Consider the following 21,723-nt stretch of genomic DNA (forward strand, 5'->3'; position numbering starts at 1 on the left):
TTGGGCAGTTTGCGCGCGACCGCAGTTTTTACATCTCCTGTAGGTGGAGATGTATATTTGCACTGCGAAGTATTGTAGTTTACATCTTTGAGAGACGGAGATGTAATTCTTTTTCCATCTACATCATCTACTGAAGAAGTGTTTTGGCCTCAAAGACGTAAAAGTTAGTTATTTTTGCATCTATATCATCTATTGAAAATGCTATAAGGAGGGGTTCGGCATGTCTAGTGTTACTGCACATGTACTGTAGGTCTGTAGCAACAACATCAGCCGTCCCTGGCCAATCCAACACCCATGAGAAACAGCTCATTACCATGAAGAAAAAAAGGAGAACGAACAAGCTCGCTGCTCGCCGCACACACACTGAACTGTTGACCGGAGAGCAGAGAGAGATAGAGGAAGGGAGGAGCGAGCAGATGAACTCTGCGCCACCAAGGATTAGGCTCTCCTGTCAAGCTCGCTACGGCGCTACCTCCCTGGTCGACAGTGCGGCGGCTGGACCTCGATGCGCCGCGGCAGTGTCCTGGCCTTCCCAGGATTCGCGGCAGGATGCCGTCTGCTGGCCTCACCTGTCGACGAAATTTCCCCAGGCTCCTCTACACATGGAATTTCCATCGAAACTTGAAAATACACGTTGATTAATTTTTCCAAACTAAAGAGATAACTTTTGATTTCATTTCGGGTGCCAAAAATCCTCATTCACACTTTCCACTGTAACACAGGATAATAATCAACCAACCAAGCAAGCAGCATGAGGATTTGTACTCCCTCCGGTCCTTTTTAGTCTGCTTATAAGTTTTGTCTGAAGTCAAAGCATCTCTACTTTGACCGAATTTATAGAAAAAAATATTAACATTTACGATGCCAAATCAATTTTGTTAGATTCATTACGAAATGTAGTTTCATGGGATATATATTTGGTATGATATTTTTTAATATATATTTGATCAAATTTTGCAAAGTTTGACTTGACCTAAATCTAATATACAGAGTAAAAAGGACAGGAGGAAGTAGCCTAATAACTCCAGACTTCTCCTTTATCAGTTAAGAACGCTTAGCACTAATCTGCACTCTGTTATGTCTCTCAGGCCTGATTGGTCCACGTGGTGGCATGGCCAAGAAAGGGTCTACAACTGGATCGGGCAGTGTCTTTCTAGAGCAACCACGTGGCGAAAGCGATGCATCCGGCTCCGGCTGTCGCTTTTAGGTCCGGTTCTGCTTCGCCTTCGGTTTTCGGTCTTGTGGTAGAGAGTGAAAAAAGATGATGAAAGCTTCCTGTGTCCATCGTTTACTATTATTCCACTTGCGTGCATGCTAGGGCTTGACTCTCCCACCATCCCACGTATCCTGGTATATATTTCCTTTTTTTTTGACCGCAACCTGGTATATATTTCCTTACCGAGCTGTTGGGGAAATTTGATTTGACTCTGGTGTAAAAAATCCTTATTCGCGGTTTGGTTGTATCTGATGCATCCTTCGTGGTTCTGTTCAGATGAAACAATAATTAACCAAGCAAGCAAGATGATGGTTTCTTGAATAACTGACACTCTTTTATCATTTACGGACGCTTAGCACTAATCTGCACTCTGTTATGCCCGCTTAATCCTGACGGGTGCATGTGCTTACTTAGAAATGTGCGTCAGGCGGAAACGTCTTACCTCAACCTGAGCCGACGTGCTACGTGTTATATGCAGGGGCGCACCTCCCTGGAAGCGCATACATTGTTGAAGATTTCACAGAGGGTGTACAACTTAGAGAACAAGAGATAGAAATAGTTACAGGAGATAAATGCTGGAATTTAGTCTATTTTAGACAGCCTAATAACTATTTCAGAAATTCTTAATAAATCTTAGAGGCCCACTTAGCCCATTTGTGCAAGACAAGGGATACTACTAAAGTTTAGTCCCACATTGCTAGTTTAGTGGGAGTTGAACCTCCTTATAAGGGAGGTTCTTTCCCCACTTGTACGAGCATGAGAACAAGAGAGATATCCACGCGCGCTCCTCCTCCGCCGCCCGTCTCGTCATGACGCGCCGCGGGTTGCGGGAATGAGCCGAGCCGATATCTAAATTTTTGCCACGCACTACGGGTATACGAAAGGTCACACGCCCTTCGGCTGCTGGCTATTCATTTCGCCTTCCGTCGCTGCCCTCTCGCCTCCTTCTCTTGCGCCTATAAAAGGGAGGTCGCTCCTCCCAGAGAGACGCACCAGAACTTCTCCTTCCCCTCGCCATCGGTTTCAATCTCTGAGCTGCTGCTGTCTTCCTCATCCCGGCTTGCGGCGTGCACCGCAGGTCGGGACAGTAGGCCTCCGAAACCGCACCTCTTTGAGTCATGTACGAGAGAAGGGTGATAAGGTTTTTCGGGAGCGCTCTGTGCGACTACTGACTGACTCCTTCGTCACAGACGCCCCAGACTCCGACGACTACTTCCTCGACGACGACTTCTTCCCCGACGTCGACAACCTCCTTGACGACATGGCTGGAGAGGACACCGACCCCAAGTCCAGTGCTACTGCTGCTGCTGTCACGTATGTGTTCTTCTTTCTGTTAGATATCCTGCCACAGTTTCTCGTACTAGTACTTGCCCTAAATATGTTATGTTCTACCTCATATATGCAACTAGTTCTACTGTCTGCTATAGATATGATAGGCTACGGTTCATATATGCAGAAACTATTTACCTTCTCTCTGTCAGAACGCATGACTTGTTTTATCTCTACTATATTAGTCATGCTTTATCTAGTATTTCCACTAGCAAAGTTATTTGGTAAATTGCTCATATTTCCAACAATCCAAAAACCTTATTATAGGCAATTTAGACCAAGTGGTTTTGCTGCTTCCATGAGACCTCCTATGTTTGAGGGTATCCACTATAAGAGGTGGCGCGTGAGAGCAGTCTTATGGTTTTAAACCATGAGTTGCTATGACGCCACTCTTGGCAAACCTGAAGGGGAGCTTGATGCTCAACAGGCACAAGCCTTTCAGAAAATGGATACTCTGTTTAAGGCTGCTCTCTTGAGTGTTCTTGGTGAGAACATAGTTGATGCTTATGCGTCAATTGATAATGGAAAAAGATATATGGGATGCACTCGAGGCCAAGTTTGGGGTCTCGGATGCTGGCACTGAGCTGTACATCATGGAGCAATTCTACGATTACAGGATGACTGAAGAGCGCTCCGTGGTTGAGCAAGCTCATGAGATACAGTCATTTGCTAGAGAACTTGAGCACTTCGGTTGTATGCTACCGGACAAGTTTATTGCCGGAGGTATCATCACTAAGCTTCCTCCTTCATGGAGGAACTTTGCTACCTTGCTGAAGCATAAGAGACAAGAGTTTTCCGTCCCGGATCTCATTGGCACTCTTGATGTGGAAGAAAAGGCGAGAGCAAAGGACACACGTGCTCGAGGTATTGAGGGAGGATCTAGTGCCAATCTGGTACAGAAGAAGAACTTTCAGCCCCACAAGTTCAAGAACAAGGGCAAGTTTGATGGTAAAGCAAAGTTTGATGGGAAGAACAAGGCTGTGCAACACACGAACTTCAAGAAGAAGAATGACAATAAGAAAGGTGTCTGTCATGTGTGTGGGGATCCTGATCATTGGGCTCCTAGTTGCGCTAATCGCTATGACAAGCGTTACCCTGGGAAAGGCGGCAAGACCGCTAATGTTGTCATTGGAGACACTGACATGAAGGATGATGGGTATGGTATATTTTCCACTATTCTTTCAGTATGTCATTCTCCTGATTGGTTGATTGACACATGTGCTAATGTGCATGTATGCGGTGATATTTCCGTGGTTTCGTCTTATCAGACCGCAGGGATTTCAACCGTGCTGATGGGCAACGGTTCAAGTGCTTTTGTTCGTGGTGTTGGCACGGTCGATCTGAAGTTTACTTCGGGGAAGATCGTGCGGCTGAAGAACGTGCATTATGTCCCCTCCGTCAATAAAAATCTTGTTAGCGGATCTCTTCTGTGTAAAGATGGCTACAAGCTTGTCTTTGAATCGAATAAATTTGTAATATCCAAGTATGGAACCTTTGTTGGTAAAGGCTATGAGTCAGGAGGCCTGTTTCGTTTATCCTTATCAGACGTTTGCAATAAAGTTGTTAATCATATTTGCAACAATAGTGAATCAAATGTGTGACATTCACGTCTTTGTCATGTTAACTTTGGTTGCATGTCGCGACTAGCGAAGTTGAACTTAATCCCTAGTTTCACCACTGTCAAGGGATCTAAGTGTCAAGTGTGTGTGCAAGCTAAGCAACCTCGTAAGTCTCACACGACTGCGGAAACGAGAAATCTTGCACCACTAGAGCTCATACATTCAGATCTATGTGAAATGAATGGTGTTTTGACAAAAGGTGAAAAGAAGTATTTCATGACGTTAATTGATGACTCCACTAGATACTGCCATGTGTATCTTATGAAATCTAAGGATGAGGCTTTGAACTTTTTCAAGATCTATAAAGCTGAAGTGGAAAACCAACTTGATCGAAAAATCAAGAGGCTTAGTTCCGACCGTGGTGGAGAGTATTTTTCCAATGAATTTGATGCTTTTTGTGTGGAACATGGTATAATCCATGAGAGGACGCCTCCCTATTCACCTCAGTCAAATGGGGTGGCCGAAAGAAAGAACCATACTCTAACAGATTTGGTTAACGCCATGTTAGACACTTCGGGTCTCTCCAAGGCATGGTGGGGGGAGGCGATATTGACTGCATGTCATGTCCTAAACCGAGTTCCTAGAAATAACAAAGAGATAACTCCATTCGAGGAATGGGAGAAGAAAAGGTTAAAACTCTCTTATCTACGAACATGGGGTTGTTTGGCGAAAGTCAATGTTCCAATTCCAAAGAAGCGGAAGCTTGGACCAAAGGCTGTGGATTGTGTTTTCCTGGGATATGCTTTTCATAGCATTGGCTATAGATTCTTGGTTGTAAAATCTGAGGTACCTGACATACATGTCAGTACGATCATGGAGTCGAATGATGCGACTTTCTTTGAAGATATCTTTCCCATGAAGGATATGGCTACCTCATCTAATCAGGAGATGCCTAGTTCATCAAATCAGGGACCAGTTACAATTACCGAACCTGCCATTTCGATGGAACACTTTGAAAGTCCTGTGGAGGAGAACAATGAAGTTCCTACTAGGAGCAAGAGACAGAGGACTGCAAATTCCTTTGGTGATGATTTTCTTGTGTATCTCATAGATGACACTCCCAGTTCTATTTCAAAGGCCTATGCATCTGAAGATGCTGACTACTGGAAGGAAGCGGTTCATAGCGAGATGGATTCCATCTTGGCGAATGAAACCCGGGAGATAACTGATCGTCCTTATGGGTGCAAACCTATAGGATACAAATGGGTATTCAAGAAGAAGCTTAGGCGTGATGGTACTATTGAAAAGTACAAGGCTCGGCTCGTGGCTAAGGGTTATACCCAAAAGTAAGGTGAAGACTTCTTTGATACTTACTCACCTGTGGCTCGACTGACCATTATTCGAGTTCTACTTTCACTAGGTGCCTCGCATGGTCTTCTCGTTCATCAAATGGATGTTAAGACTGCTTTCCTAAATGGAGAGTTGGATGAGGAAATTTATATGGAACAACCAGATGGGTTTGTACTAGATGGTCAGGAAGGGAAAGTGTGCAAGTTGCTGAAGTCTTTGTACGGACTTAAGCAAGCACCCAAACAGTGGCATGAGAAGTTTGAAAGAATTTTAACAGCTGCAGGCTTTGTTGTGAATGAAGCTGACAAATGTGTGTACTATCGCCATGGTGGGGGCGAGGGGGTTATCCTGTGCTTGTATGTTGATGACATACTAATTTTCGAAACAAATCTGAATGTTATTAAGGAGGTCAAGGTTTTCCTATCTCGTTGTTTTGAGATGAAGGATTTAGGAGTGGCTGATGTCATTTTGGACATCAAGTTGTTGAGAGACTATGATGGTGGGATTACATTGCTTCAATCTCACTATGTGGAAAAGATCTTGAGTCGCTTTGGCTATAGTGACTGCAAGCCCTCTCCAACACCATATGATGCGAGTGTGTTACTTCGAAAGAATCGAAGAATTGCTAGAGACCAATTGAAGTATTCTCAGATTATTGGCTCGCTTATGTACTTAGCTAGTGCTACAAGACCTGACATCTCTTTTGCTATTAGCAAACTGAGTCGGTTTGTTTCAAAACCAGAAGATGTGCATTGGAAAGCTCTAGAGAGAGTTTTGCGTTATTTGAAAGGCACTTCAAATTATGGAATTCACTACACCGGGCACCCAAAGGTGCTTGAAGGGTATAGTGACTCAAACTGGATCTCAGATGCTGATGAGATAAAGGCCACGAGCGGATATGTATTCACTCATGGAGGTGGCACTGTTTCTTGGAAGTCTTGCAAGCAGACCATCTTAACGAGGTCAACAATGGAAGCAGAACTCACAACACTAGATACAACTACAGTCAAAGCAGATTGGCTTCGTCGGCTCTTGAATGACTTACCGGTTGTTGAGAAACCTGTACCGGGTATCCTTATGAACTGCGACAATCAAACTGTGATCACGAAAGTGAGCAGCTCAAAGGATAACATGAAGTCATCAAGACCCGTTCAGAGAAGGTTAAAGTCTGTCAAGAAAATGAGGAACTCCGGAGTTATTGCATTGGATTATATCCAAACGTCTAAAAATCTGGCAGATCCTTTTACTAAGTGTCTATCCGAAATGTGATAGATAATGCATCGAGGGAGATGGGTATGAGACCCACAATATGAGTTGTTCACAGTGGTAACCTATTCTTTGTGATCGGAGATCCCGTGAATTAGATGTGGAAGACAAGCTGTTGGTCAACTGAGAGGAGAGTATCCTTACTATTCAAAATACCACTCCATGAAGATGCAATACTCTCCTAATCTGCATGGCAGGTTGATGTATATCTTAATGTGTTCTAAGTGGATTATTTAAGCAGAGATGTTATCCTGCAGAACATCTATTGAAGAACACACCTATATGAGTCTGATTGTCAAACGTCGTAATCTATGAGAGTAGGGTTCTCTCTAGTAAACTCATGAAAGATCACGGAGTATGACGCATAAGATCCACCCGCGGGGAAGACCCACGGTAGCCACGTATCGGTCAAGGCTTTATGTGAAGCTAGATTCGCAAAAAACTTGCAGTTCAAGGCCCAGTCCACTGTTCAAGTTGCTTAGTAGTGTAGCATAGAGTTCTAGGTGGAAGTTCAACTTAACAGTCTCCACTGCAGTACCGGTATATTAAACAGTATTTTGGAACCAAAGGCAAATTTCTGTATGCCTCTGGGATCTGGTGGGGGATTGCTGGAATTTAGTCTATTTTGGGCAGCCCAATAACTATTTCAGAAATTCCTAATAAATCCTAGAGTCCCACTTAGCCCATTTGTGCAAGGCAAGGGATACTACTAAAGTGTAGTCCCACATTGCTAGTTTAGTGGGAGTTGGACCTCCTTATAAGGGAGGTTCTTTCCCCACTTGTACGAGCATGAGAACAAGAGGGATATCCACGCGCGCTCCTCCTCCGCCGCCCGCCATGTCACGACGCGCTGCGGGTTGCGGGAATGAGCCGAGCCGATATCTAAATTTTTGCCACGCACTACGGGTATACGAAAGGTCACACGGAAGCTGAAAAGATTTTTGCGAAAGTGGAGTTCGAATGCGAACGGTGCAGCCCTTCGGCTGCTGGTTGTTCGCTTCGCCTCCATCTCTTCATTTCGCCTTCCGTCGCTGCCCTCTTGCCTCCTTCTCTTGCGCCTATAAAAGGGAGGTCGCTCCTCCCAGAGAGACGCACCAGAACCTCTCCTTCCCCTCTCCACCGGTTCCAATCTCTGAGCTGCTGCTATCTTCCTCATCTCGGCTTGCGGCGTGCACCGCAGGTCGGGACAGTAGGCCTCCGAAACCGCGCCTCTTTGAGTCCTGTATGGGAGAAGAGTGATAAGGTTTTTGGGGAGTGCTCTGCACGACTACTGACTGACCCCTTCGTCACGGACGCCCCGGACTCCGACGACTACTTCCCCGACGACGACTTCTTCCCCAACGTCGACAACCTCCTCGACGACATGGCTGGAGAGGACACCGACCCCAAGTCCAGCGCTACTGTTCCTGCTGTCACGTATGTGTTCTTCTTTCTGTTAGATATCCTGCCACAGTTTCTCGTACTAGTACTTGCCCTAAATATGTTAGGTTCTACCTCATATATGTAACTAGTTCTACTGTCTGCTATAGATATGATAGGCTACAGTTCATATATGCAGAAGCTATTTACCTTCTCTCTGTCAGAACGCATGACTTGTGTTATCTCTACTATATTAGTCATGCTTTATCTAGTATTTCCGCTAGCAAAATTATTTGGTAAATTGCTCATATTTCCAACAATAAAGAGTTAGAATTATATGTAAACCGAACCAACTATCTATCCTAGATCCTGCGCCAAGTCTTGGACTCCTCCATGCGTGACAATGCACTCCATACGTGACATAGTGCATATTGTGTTTAACACCCTACCTTAATCACAACTTCATCAAGTTGAGATTATATTTGAAGTTCTCAAAACTTCTAGTGGGTAGAGCCTTGGTGAATCCATCTGCAATCTGATCCTTGGAATGCACAAAGCGAATATCAAGTTGTTTTTGAGCCACTCGTTCTCTGAAAAAGTGAAAATCAATTTCAACGTGTTTCATTCTGGCATGAAAAACAGGATTAGCAGACAAATAAGTTGCACCCAAATTGTCACACCGTAAGCATGGAACTTGTTTACTTTTCACACCAAGCTCTCTCAATAAAGACTGCACCCATATGATCTCAGCTGTAGCATTTGCTAATGCTTTGTATTCTGCCTCAGTACTGGACCTAGAGACAGTGGCCTGCTTCCTTGCACACCATGAAATTAAGTTAGGGCCAAAGAACACTGCAAATCCTCCATTAGAACGTCTATCATCCAAACAACCTGCCCAGTCAGAATCTGAGAAAGCACTAAGAAGTGTAGATGATGACTTGCTGAAGTTGAGACCAATATTAAGGGTGTTCTTGACATATCTAACTATTCTCTTGGCAGCAGTCAAATGAACAGTAGTGGGTGCATGAAGAAATTGGCAGACTTTGTTAACAGCAAATGATATATCAGGTCTTGTAAGAGTAAGGTATTGAAGTGCACCTACAAGACTTCTATACTTAGTGCTGTCTTCCTGACTCAAGGCTTGTCCTTCTGTGAGAGATAATTTTTCTGAACTTGATAATGGAGTGGGTGAAGGTTTACAGCCTTGCAGACCAGCCTTTCTTACCAGATCAGTTGCATATTTTCTTGAGACAAGTGAAGTCCACCATCATGTTTCTTCACTTCTATCCCTAAGAAATAATGCAAGTCTCCAAGATCCTTAAGAGCAAACTCTGCACTGAGATCCTTCAACAATCCTGTTATAGCTTCATCAGATGAGCTTGTAACAATAATATCATCAACATAGATGAGAACAAAGATATGAGTGTTGCACTTGTTATAAATGAACAGTGAAGTGTCAGACTTGGAAGGAACAAAGCCAAGAGTTTGCATCTTTTGACTGAGACGTGAATACCACGCCCTTGGAGCCTGCTTCAACCCATACAATGCTTCGTCAAGTTTGCACACGTGCAATGGTGCACGTTTGTTTTCAAACCCAGGAGGTTGTTTCATGTACACTTCCTCTTCCAGAACACCATGAAGAAACGCGTACTGAACGTCTAGCTGTCTAAGACTCCAACCCCTGGACATAGCAATGGACAAAATAAGATGAATGGTTGCAGCTTTTACCACTGGACTAAACGTGTCCTCATAGTCAATACCATAGCGTTGCTTGAAGCCTTTTGCCACAAGTCTTGCCTTGTAGCGATCAATGGTGCCATCAGATTTTCTCTTGATCCTAAACACACACTTGCAATCAATGAGGTTTTTACCTTGCTGTGGAGGGACCAAATGCCATGTTTTGTTTCTCTTCAATGCCATGTACTCTTCATGCATGGCCTTCTTCCAATTTTCATCAGCTAGGGCTTCATCAAGTGTGTAGGGTTCACCTGTGGAGCACACCATAACATATTTTGTAATATGCTTATAATTAATTGGTTGAATTACTCCCTGTTGCAACCGTGTACATTTTGGCGTTGAAGTAGCTATCACGGGTGGCACAGAAGATCCCATGCAACTTGCAGGTGTAGCAGGAATCGATCCCGAGGCAGATCCCGGCGAAGCAGCAGCAGATTCGGTAGCAGATCCTGTTGGAAATATGCCCTAGAGGCAATAATAAATTAGTTATTATTATATTTCCTTGTTCATGATAATCGTTTATTATCCATGCTAGAATTGTATTGATAGGAAACTCAGATACATGTGTGGATACATAGACAACACCATGTCCCTAGTAAGCCTCTAGTTGACTAGCTCGTTGATCAATAGATGGTTACGGTTTCCTGACCATGGACATTGGATGTCATTGATAACGGGATCACATCATTAGGAGAATGATGTGATGGACAAAGACCCAATCCTAAGCCTAGCACAAGATCATGTAGTTCGTATGCTAAAGCTTTTCTAATGTCAAGTATCATTTCCTTAGACCATGAGATTGTGCAACTCCCGGATACCGTAGGAGTGCTTTGGGTGTGCCAAACGTCACAACGTAACTGGGTGGCTATAAAGGTACACTACAGGTATCTCCGAAAGTGTCTGTTGGGTTGGCACGAATCGAGACTGGGATTTGTCACTCCGTGTAAACGGAGAGGTATCTCTGGGCCCACTCGGTAGGACATCATCATAATGTGCACAATGTGATCAAGGAGTTGATCACGGGATGATGTGTTACGGAACGAGTAAAGAGACTTGCCGGTAACGAGATTGAACAAGGTATCGGGATACCGACGATCGAATCTCGGGCAAGTATCGTACCGATAGACAAAGGGAATTGTATACGGGATTGATTAAGTCCTTGACATCGTGGAACATGTGGGAGCCAACATGGGTATCCAGATCCCGCTGTTGGTTATTGACCGGAGAGTCATCTCGGTCATGTCTGCATGTCTCCCGAACCCGTAGGGTCTACACACTTAAGGTTCGGTGACGCTAGGGTTGTAGGGATATGTATATGCAGTAACCCGAATGTTGTTCGGAGTCGCGGATGAGATCCCAGACATCACAAGGAGTTCCGGAATGGTCCGGAGGTAAAGAATTATATACAGGAAGTGCTATTTCGGCCATCGGGACAAGTTTCGGGGTCACCGGTATTGTACCGGGACCACCGGAAGGGTCCCGGGGGTCCACCGAGTGGGGCCACCTGCCCCGGGGGGCCACATGGGCTGTAGGGGGTGCGCCTTGGCCTATATGGGCCAAGGGCACCAGCCCCAAGGGGCCCATGCGCCAAGAGATAAAAAAGGGGAAGAGTCCCAAAGGGGGAAGGCACCCCCTAGGTGCCTTGGGGAGGAGGGACTCCTCCCTTGGCCGCCGCCCCCCTAGGAGATTGCATCTCCTAGGGCCGGCGCCCCCCCTAGGCTCCCTATGTATAGTGGGGAAAGGAGGGCCTCTCAACCACGCCTTTGGTGCCTCCCTCTCCCTCTCCAACAGATCCTCCTCCTCCATAGTGCTTGGCGAAGCCCTGACGGAGTACTGCAGCTCCATCACCACCACGCCGTCGTGCTGCTGCTGGAGCCATCTTCCTCAACCTCTCCTTCCCCCTTGCTGGATCAAGAAGGAGGAGACGTCGCTGCTCCGTACGTGTGTTGAACGCGGAGGTGCCGTCTGTTGGGCGCTAGGATCATCGGTGATTTGGATCACGACGAGTACGACTCCATCAACCCCGTTCTCTTGAATGCTTCCGCGCGCGATCTACAAGGGTATGTAGATCCACTCCTCCCTCGTTGCTAGATGACTCCATAGATAGATCTTGGTGACACATAGGAAAATTTTGAATTATTGCTACGTTCCCCAACAGTGGCATCATGAGCTAGGTCTATGCGTAGTTTCTATGCACGAGTAGAACACAAAGTAGTTGTGGGCGTTGATTTTGTTCAATATGCTTACCGTTACTAGTCCAATCTTGATTCGGCGGCATTGTGGGATGAAGCGGCCCGGACCGACGTTACACGTACTCTTACGTGAGACTGGTTCCACCGACTGACATGCACTAGTTGCATTAGGTGGCTAGCGGGTGTCTGTCTCTCCCACTTTAGTCAGATCGGATTCGATGAAAAGGGTCCTTATGAAGGGTAAATAGCAATTGGCATATCACGTTGTGGTTTTTGCGTAGGTAAGAAACGTTCTTGCTAGAAACCCATAGCAGCCACGTAAAACATGCAAACCACAATTAGAGGACGTCTAACTTGTTTTTGCAGGGTATGCTATGTGATGTGATATGGCCAAGAAGAATGTGATGAATGATATGTGATGTATGAGATTGATCATGTTCTTGTAATAGGAATCACGACTTTCATGTCGATGAGTATGACAACCCGCAGGGGCCATAGGAGTTGTCTTAATTTATTTATGACCTGCGTGTCAACATAAACGTCATGTAATTACTTTACTTTATTGCTAACCGTTAGCTGTAGAAGTAGAAGTAATAGTTGGCGAGACAACTTCATGAAGACACGATGATGGAGATCATGATGATGGAGATCATGGTGTCATGCCGGTGACGATGATGATCATGGAGCCCCGAAGATGGAGATCAAAAGGAGCAATATGATATTGGCCATATCATGTCACTATTTGATTGCATGTGATGTTTATCATGTTTATACATCTTATTTGCTTAGAACGGCGGTAGTAAATAAGATGATCCCTCATTAAAATTTCAAGAAAGTGTTCCCCCTAACTATGCACCGTTGCGAAAGTTCGTCGTTTCGAAGCACCACGTGATGATCGGGTGTGATAGATTCTTACGTTCACATACAACGGGTGTAAGCCAGATTTACACACGCAAAACACTTAGGTTGACTTGACGAGCCTAGCATGTACAGACATGGCCTCGGAACACAAGAGACCGAAAGGTCGAGCATGAATCGTATGGTAGATGCGATCAACATGAAGATGTTCACCGATGATGACTAGTCCGTCTCACGTGATGATCGGACACGGCTTAGTTGACTCGGATCATGTAATCACTTAGATGACTAGAGGGATGTCTATCTGAGTGGGAGTTCATAAGATAAACTTAATTATCTTGAACATAGTCAAAAGGTCTTCGCAAATTATGTCGTAGCTCGCGCTTTAGTTCTACTGTTTAGATATGTTCCTAGAGAAAATTTAGTTGAAAGTTGATAGTAGCAATTATGCGGACTAGGTCCGTAAACTGAGGATTGTCCTCATTGCTTCATAGAAGGCTTATGTCCTTAATGCACTGCTCAGTGTGCTGAACCTCGAACGTTGTCTGTGGATGTTGCGAACATCTGACATACACATTTTGATAACTACGTGATAGTTCAGTTAAACGGTTTAGAGTTGAGGCACCGAAGACGTTTTGAAACGTCGCGAAACATATGAGATGTTTCGAGGGCTGAAATTGGGATTTCAGGCTCGTGCCCACGTCAAGAGGTATAAGACCTCCGATGATTTTCTTAGCCTGCAAACTAAGGGAGAAAAGCTCAATTGTTGAGCTTGTGCTCAGATTGTCTGAGTACAACAATCATTTGAATCGAGTGGGAGTTGATCTTCCAGATGAGATAGTGATGTTTCTCCGAAGTAATTACCACCAAGCTACTAGAGCTTCGTGATGAACTATAATATATCGGGGACATATATGATGATCCTTGAGATATTCGCGATGTTTGACACCACAAAAGTAGAAATCAAGAAGGAGCATCAATTGTTGATGGTTGGTGAAACCACTAGTTTCAAGAAGGGGAAGGGCAAGAAGGGATACTTCATGAAACGGCAAATCAGCTGCTGCTCTAGTGAAGAAACCCAAGGTTGAACCCAAACCCGAGACTAAGTGCTTCTGTAATAAGGGGAACAGCCACTGGAGCAGAATTACCCTAGATACTTGGTAGATGAGAAGGCTGGCAAGGTCGATAGAAGTATATTGGATATACATTGTGTTAATGTGTACTTTACTAGTACTCCTAGTAGCACCAGGGTATTAGATACCGGTTCGGTTGCTAAGTGTTAGTAACTCGAAATAAAAGCTGCGGAATAAACGGAGACTAGCTAAAGGTGAGCTGACGATATGTGTTGGAAGTGTTCCCAATGTTGATATGATCAAGCATCGCACGCTCCCTCTACCATCGAGATTGGTGTTTGCGTTGAGCATAGACATGATTGGATTATGTCTATCGCAATACGGTTATTCATTTAAGGAGAATAATGGTTACTCTGTTTATCTGAATAATACCTTCAATGGTCTTACACCTAAAATGAATGGTTTATTGAATCTCGATCGTAGTGATACACATGTTCATGCCAAAAGATAGTAATGATAGTACCACCTACTTGTGGCACTGCCACGTAAGTCATATCGGTATAAAACGCATGAAGAAGCTCCATGTTGATGGATCTTTGGGCTCACTCGTTTTTGAAAAGTTTGAGGCATGCGGACCATGTCTATTGGTGTATATGCATGAAGAAACTCCATGCAAATGGATCGTTTGGACTCACTTGATTTTGAATCACTTGAGACATGCAAATCATACCACATGGGCAAGATGACTGAAAGCCTCATTTTCAGTAAAATGGAACTAGAAAGCAACTTGTTAGAAGTAATACATTTTGATGTGTGCAGTCCAATGAGTGCTGGGGCGTGTAGTGGATATCGTTATGTTCTTACTTCACAGATGATTTGAGTACATTTACTTGATGAATCACGAGTCTGAATTATTGAAAGGTTCAAGTAATTTCAGGGTGAAGTTGAAAGATCGTCGTGACAAGAGGATAAAATATCTATGATATGATCATAGAGATGAATATCTGAATTACGAGTTTGGCACAGAATTGAGACATTGTGGAAGTTGTTTCACAACCAATACAGCCAGGAACACCATGGTGTGATGGTATGTCCGAACATCATAACTGCACCCTATTGTATATGATCCATACCATGATGTCTCTTATCGAATTACCACGATAGTTTATGGGTTAAGCATTAGAGACAACCACATTCACTTTAAATAGGGCACGACGTAATTCCGATGAGGTGACACCGTATGAACTATGGTTTAGAGAAACCTAAGTTGTCATTTCTTAAAAGTTTGGGGCTGCGACGCTTATGTGAAAAAGTTTTAGGCTGATAAGCTCGAACCCAAAGCGGATAAATGCATCTTCATAGGACACCCAAAACAGTTGGGTATACCTCCTGTCTCAGATCCGAAAGCAATAAGGGATTGTTTCTGGAATCGGGTCCTTTCTCGAGGAAAAGTTTCTCTCGAAAGAATTGAGTGGGAGGGTGGTGGAGACTTGATGAGGTTATTGAACCGTCTCTTCAACTAGTGTGTGGCAGGGCACAGGAAGTTGTTCCTGTGGCACCTACACCAATTGAAGTGGAAGCTTATGATAGTGATCATGAAACTTCAGATCAATTCACTACCAAACCTCGTGGGATGACAAGGATGCGTACTACTTCAGAGTGGTACGTAATCTTGTCTTGCAAGTCATGTTGCTAGACAACAATGAACCTACGAGCTATGGAGAAGCGATGGTGGGCCTGGATTCCAAAATGGCTCGAGGCCATAAAATCCGAGAGAGGATCCATGTATGAAAACAAAGTGTAGACTTTGGCAGAACGGCTCGATGGTCGTAAGGCTATTGAGTACATATGGATTTTAAAAGGAAGACGGACAATGATGGTAAGTATCACCATCAAGAAAGCTCGACTTGTCGTTAAGATGTTTTCCGACAAGTTCAAGGAGTTGACTACGATGAGACTTTCTCACTCGTAGCGATGCTAAGAGTCTGTTGGAATTATATTAGCGATTACTGCATTATTTATGAAATCTTGCAGATAGGATGTCAAAACATTGTTTCCTCGATGTTTTTTTGAGGAAAGGTTGTATGTGATACAAACCGGAAGGTTTTGTCAATCCTGAAAGATGCTAATAAGTATGCAAAGCTCCAGCAATCCTTCTAGGGACTGGAGTAAGCATCTCGGAGTTGGAATGTATGCTTTGATGATGATCAAAGATTTTGGGTTTATACAAAGTTTATGAGAAACTTGTATTTCCAAAGAATTGAGTGGGAGCACTATAGAATTTCTGATGTGTATATGTTGTTGACATATTGTTGATCAGAAATGATGTAGAATTTCTGGAAAGCATATAGGGTTATTTGAAAAGTGTTTTTCAATGGAAAACCTGGATTAGGCTACTTGAGTATTGAGCATTAAGATCTATAAGGATAGATCAAAACGCTTAATAGTACTTTCCAATGAATACATACCGTGACAAGATTTTGAAGGAGTTCAAAATGGATCGGCAAAGAAGGAGTTCTTGGCTGTGTTATAAGGTGTGAACATTGAGTAAGACTCGAAACCTGACCGCGGCAGAATAGAGAGAAAGGAAGAAGGTCGTCCCCTATGCTTTAGACGTAGGCTTAAAGTATGCTATGCTGTGTACCGCACCTGAAGTGTGCCTTGCCATGAGTCAGTCAAGGGGTACAAGAGTGATCCAAGAATGGATCACAGGACAGCGGTCAAAGTTATCCTTAGTAAATAGTGGACTAAGGAATTTTCTCAGTTATGGAGGTGATAAAGAGTTCGACGTAAAGAGTTACGTCGATGCAAGCTTAACACCTATCCGGACAGCTCTGAGTAGAGATACCGGATACGTATAATGGAGCAACAATTTAGAATAGCTCCAAGTAGAACAGTTATTTGAAATGGCTCCAAATATAGCGTAGTAGCTGCATCTACAAGATGACATAGAGATTTGCGAAGTACATACGGATCTGAAAGATTCAGACCCGTTGACTATAACATCTCTCACAAGCATAACATGATCAAACCCAGAACTCATCGAGTGTTAATGTGAACTAGATTATTGACTCTAGTAAACTCTTGGGTGTTAGTCACATGGGGATGTGACCTTGAGTGTTAATCACATATCAATGTGAACTGGATTATTGACTCTAGTGCAAGTGGGAGACTGTTGGAAATATGCCCTAGAGGCAATAATAAATTAGTTATTATTATATTTCCTTGTTCATGATAATCGTTTATTATCCATGCTAGAATTGTATTGATAGGAAACTCAGATACATGTGTGGATACATAGACAACACCATGTCCTTAGTAAGCCTCTAGTTGACTAGCTCGTTGATCAATAGATGGTTACGGTTTCCTGACCATGGACATTGGATGTCATTGATAATGGGATCACATCATTAGGAGAATGATGTGATGGACAAAGACCCAATCCTAAGCCTAGCACAAGATCATGTAGTTCGTATGCTAAAGCTTTTCTAATGTCAAGTATCATTTCCTTAGACCATGAGATTGTGCAACTCCCGGATACCGTAGGAGTGCTTTGGGTGTGCCAAACGTCACAACGTAACTGGGTGGCTATAAAGGTACACTACAGGTATCTCCGAAAGTGTCTGTTGGGTTGGCACGAATCGAGACTGGGATTTGTCACTCCGTGTAAACGGAGAGGTATCTCTGGGCCCACTCGGTAGGACATCATCATAATGTGCACAATGTGATCAAGGAGTTGATCACGGGATGATGTGTTACGGAACGAGTAAAGAGACTTGCCGGTAACGAGATTGAACAAGGTATCGGGATACCGACGATCGAATCTCGGGCAAGTATCGTATCGATAGACAAAGGGAATTGTATACGGGATTGATTAAGTCCTTGACATCGTGGAACATGTGGGAGACAACATGGGTATCCAGATCCCGCTGTTGGTTATTGACCGGAGAGTCATCTCGGTCATGTCTGCATGTCTCCCGAACCCATAGGGTCTACACACTTAAGGTTCGGTGACGCTAGGGTTGTAGGGATATGTATATGCAGTAACCCGAATGTTGTTCGGAGTCGCGGATGAGATCCCGGACGTCACGAGGAGTTCCGGAATGGTCCGGAGGTAAAGAATTATATATAGAAGTGCTATTTCGGCCATCGGGACAAGTTTCGGGGTCACCGGTATTGTACCGGGACCACCGGAAGGGTCCCGGGGGTCCACCGGGTGGGCCACCTGCCCCGGGGGGCCACATGGGCTGTAGGGGGTGCGCCTTGGCCTATACGGGCCAAGGGCACCAGCCCTAAGGGGCCCATGCGCCAAGAGATAAAAAAGGGGAAGAGTCCCAAAGGGGGAAGGCACCCCCTAGGTGCCTTGGGGAGGAGGGACTCCTCCCTTGGCCGCCGCCCCCCTAGGAGATTGCTTCTCCTAGGGCCGGCGACCCCCCTAGGCTCCCTATGTATAGTGGGGAAAGGAGGGCCTCTCAACCACGCCTTTGGTGCCTCCCTCTCCCTCTCCAACACATCCTCCTCCTCCATAGTGCTTGGCGAAGCCCTGCCGGAGTACTGCAGCTCCATCACCACCACGCCGTCGTGCTGCTGCTGGAGCCATCTTCCTCAACCTCTCCTTCCCCCTTGCTGGATCAAGAAGGAGGAGACGTCGCTGCTCCGTACGTGTGTTGAACGCGGAGGTGCCGTCCGTTCGGCGCTAGGATCATCGGTGATTTGGATCACGACGAGTACGACTCCATCAACCCCGTTCTCTTGAACGCTTCTGCGCGCGATCTATAAGGGTATGTAGATCCACTCCTTCCTCGTTGCTAGATGACTCCATAGATAGATCTTGGTGACACGTAGGAAAATTTTGAATTATTGCTACGTTCCCCAACAGATCCCGCCATTGGATCTTCTGTGACGGTAGACGGCGTTGTGCAACGACGCGGCTCCGCAGAGGATCCCAGCGGACGGGGATCATCATGACGCCGTGATGGAGAGGCAGCGTCCGCTGCGCCAGAGGCGGGCCCCGCACCTGTCGGCCGGTGCGGGTTGCGCCTTTTGTAGCACAGGGGTTGGACCGGGAACCGGGCCCCCGAAGAACCAATCTGAGGCGGACAGGCGGCACCGCGTGATTCGCTCGGGTTGATGGAGGCACTGCCGCGAATCGCTGATGGCCGCGTGGCAGATGCTGGCTCGCTCGCCGCGTGCGCGCTGTCGGCCACTCCATGCGCAGCTGCTGGTGCGGATTCCTGAGGAGATTCTGCCCCCTGCCAGCGGCGGATCCCGAGGACGATCTGCTGGGCAGTTCTGCCACGGGAACTGATCCCGAGGAGGATTTGTTCCCTGGTTCGGGGCACATGAAATATGGCCCATGCTCGTCATTTTCTTCATCATTTTGCATTCTGTTTTCTTCTGCAGCATCACACAACTCATGCACAGTGGTTTGAGGGTTAGTCAACATATGATCATCGTGGTTTCGTTCCCCTTCATCAAGACCGGTGAGAGAAGATGGTAGAAGGAGGATTTCTTTACGGAGTAAAGCACCGGCGTTAGGATGAAGATCAGCAAAGGGAAATTTGTTCTCATCAAACACAACATCACGGGAATACAAACGCGCCCGGTGGAAACATCTAGGCACTTAACCCCTTTGTGTTGGGCACTATAGCCAAGGAAAACACATTGTTTAGATCGGAACATGAGTTTGCGGGAGTTGTAAGGACGGAGGTTGGGCCAACATGCACAACCAAAGACACGTAGAGATGTGTAGTTGGGCTTGACATGAAGAAGCCGTTCTATGGGGGTTTCATTGTTTATGACACGACTTGGGAGCATATTAATGATATGAACAGCGGTGAGAAACGCTTCATCCCAAAACTTGAGAGGCATGGAAGCACCGGCTAAAAGAGCTAGACCAACTTCAACTATATGCCTATGCTTGCGTTTGGCAGAACCGTTTTGTTGGTGAGCATGAGGGCATGACACATGATGTGAAATGCCAAGTGTTTGGAAGAAGGAATTTAATTTCTCGTATTCCCCTCCCCAGTCGGATTGGACAGCAATGATCTTGCTATCAAACTTGCGTTCAACATGTGCTTGAAAGTTTTTGAACACTTGAAAAACGTCGGATCGTTTCTTAAGAAGATAGATCCAAGAGAATTTGCTATAGTCATCAATGAAACTTACATAGTACGTGTGTCTACCAACAGGGCTAGGGGCAGGACCCCAAACATCGGAGAAAATTAATTGCAATGGTTGAGTAGAGACACTTGTAGAAATAGGATAAGGTAATTGATGACATTTTGCTCTTTGGCAAGAATCACAAATAGTTTCAACATTCCGCTCACCAACAAATGGGAGCTTATTTTTCCTAAGCAAACGTTCAGCAAGAGAAAAAGAAGCATGCCCTAAACGATCGTGCCAACGTGTTGAAGAAAGTTTGACAACACCATAGGCTTGTTTATTGAATCTCCTAAGCTCCGGAATCAATGGGTAAAGCCCTCGAACGCATCTACCTCGATATAGTACCTTCTTCGTGGCCTGATCCTTTATCAAAAAGAAAAAAGGATGGAATTCAATAAAGACATGATTGTCGATGGTAATGCGATGAACGGATAGGAGATTTTTGTTGGCACTAGGAACATGCAAAATTTTGCGAAGATGAATTTTACGAGAAGGGGTACGTATAACCGAGTGACCAATGTGACGTATGTTCATACCTGCACCACTGGCCGTATGAATCTGGTCCTTCCCGTGATATTTTTCACGGAGAGTCACCTTCTCCAGCTCCCCCGTGAGGTGATTAGTTGCGCCACTATCAAGGTACCAGTTAGTGTCGACACCATAGGATCCTTCAGCGGTGGCAGCAACTTTTTCATCATCTTCAGAGGAGGCATCATCTTCGTCAAAACGATACCAACAATCTTTGGCAGTGTGACCTGGTTTGCCGCAGATTGACAGCGAACGGCGTCGGGCCGCGAACGGCTGGAGCCACCGCGGCGACCCCTGTTGTTGGTGGAGGTGGGGCGACCGCCGCGGGAGCCGGAGTTGTTGGTGTTGCCGTTGCTGTGCTTTCCCTTGGCGCGAGGAGGACCGCTGTGATGGGAGGAGTACCCACCACGCCCGCGGGTTGCTGCGTTCGCCGAAGACTTGAACCCGCCGCCAGCACTGTGGTACTGGGCGACGCATTGGTCGAAGTTGCTCAGCATGGCGTAGAGCTCATCGAGGAACACCGGCGTGACGCGGGCATCCAGGGCAGACACGAGCGGCTGGTAGTCCATGTCCAGTCCGTGAAGCAGATACGAGATCAGCTCATCGTCCTGGATGGGCTTGCCGGCCGCGGCGAGCTCATCGGCAAGGCCACGCATGGCGGCGAAGTAGGCGGCCACCGATTGGTTCCCTTTCTGCGCATTGATCAAGGCAGTGCGGATGTTGTTGACGCGGCTCAAGGACTGTGACGAGAACATACCTGCGAGTGCTGTCCAGAGAGCGTGCGCAGTGGTGACCGCGGTGACCGCGATGAGCACCTCTTTGGTGAGGTTGTTGAGCAGGTAGCCTAGAACCTGCTGGTCCTCCCTTACCTAGATGGGATGGAGAGGATTGAGCTTGGACGACTCCTTCCTGTCCTTGTCCTTGGTGACGAGAAGGCGGGACGGCTCCGGCTGGGTGCCGTCGACGTAGCCATAGAGGCCGGCTCCCCTCAACTGCGGCGTGATTTGGGTACGCCACAGGACGTAGTTCGTCCGGGAGAGCTTCTCCGTGACCTGACCGCTCAGATTGGATTGGGTGGCACTGGAGGAAGA

Source organism: Triticum urartu, chromosome 2A (genome assembly GCF_056163025.1).
Source record: "Triticum urartu cultivar PI428250 chromosome 2A, HENAU_Tu73, whole genome shotgun sequence".
Taxonomy (NCBI): Eukaryota; Viridiplantae; Streptophyta; class Magnoliopsida; order Poales; family Poaceae; genus Triticum; species Triticum urartu.